The sequence below is a fragment of the Gymnoscopelus braueri genome (assembly GCF_963280865.1).
Source record: "Gymnoscopelus braueri genome assembly, chromosome: 11".
NCBI classification, from domain to species: Eukaryota; Metazoa; Chordata; class Actinopteri; order Myctophiformes; family Myctophidae; genus Gymnoscopelus; species Gymnoscopelus braueri.
In genome coordinates, this window is record NC_137613.1 from 603,389 (window position 1) to 604,830 (window position 1,442).

The following is a 1,442-nucleotide window of genomic DNA, read 5'->3' on the forward strand; positions in this document are numbered from 1 at the left end:
TACAGTACTTGAGTACATGTACTTACTTTACACCACTGGTTGTCTGATTGTAAACCTTATAGGTCATAGTTCATAGGTCATAGTTCAGTGGTCCTCAACCTTTTTAGTTTCAAGGACCCCCATTTGATTCTATTATTATGTCTGGGAGCCCAGTCTGGGCTCCCAGACATAATAATAGAATCAAATGGAGGTCCTTGTTTACTGTACATATTTTAGTTGTTTGTTTTCTAACTGTTTCTATGATGTTTTGCATAGTAGTGTATATTTGTCTGTCATTAAATGGTTAGATGAATTGAGTACAAAGGACCCCAATGGAAACAAACCATTTAGGCTTTCTTGGGTTTAAAATCCTCTTAGCAGAACTTTACTGTGCTTTTTTTGTTGTTGCAAACTGCTATTAAATAATTAAATCAATATTCAATCAATACAAACACCTGTACACTCACTAACCTATCAATTATATTCAATTATGTTCAATTCAACTTAATTCAATGGAGCTTTATTGCCATGAGTAAACATACGTTTACATTGTCAAAGCAAGTAACATAAAACAATGAAAGAATAAACAGTGTAAAGTGTGTAAAGTGTGTAAAGTGTGTAAAGTGTGTAAAGGCTACAGTTGGAGGGGCTACAGCATTGTGTAAACAGAGCTTATACAAACCCTCTAATGTTCGTTAGAAAGTTATATACATGATGTTGGCAAGGGTAGCTCGGTATAAATGTAAGCTTTTTGAGACAAATAGCAGTAATATTTCAGGGTTTTACAGTCACTTTTGGGACAGTTAGCACCATTTTCCCCAAAACTAATAGTACACAAAAAAAGCATCAGATTGCAAAGGTGCAATCATCGCTTGGCCAGGGGAGATAATAGCACCTATGAGCTACAGGCAGTACTACTAGTCAACCAGTAGCTGTCCTCCCCGACACCAGGGTCTAAATGTCTCAATAGAAGAGTAAATAATGCTGTGTACTTATAGGATATAGAATGTAAGCAACACAGCTGCATAAGGGCCTTATAGTACACAGCATTATGTAAGCAACACATCTGCATCTCATAAAATCAATAATAATTGGTGTGGTGAGTCAGTCAGTCAGTCAGTCAGTCAGTCAGTCAGTACAACACAGCTTTTGTAAAAAGTCCTATAAATTGCATTCAGGGCTATATCATATTTCAGTAAGTATGAAGCATATTTGCATTCTTTGGCCGGTTGTGTTCGGAACCATAAGAATGACTATGTTGCATTTTTTTGTGTAGCATTTAAATTTCAGGCACCTCAGCTGTGGAACCTTCTCCCAGTCTCAGTCCGTGAAGCAGACACACTCTGTATATTTAAGACTAGATTAAAAACCTTTCTCTATAAAGCCTATAGCCGAAATGTATAGACTCAGTCACCCTATAGTCATCCTCTCTCCCCTCTCCCTCCCCACCTCTCTCCTCTCGT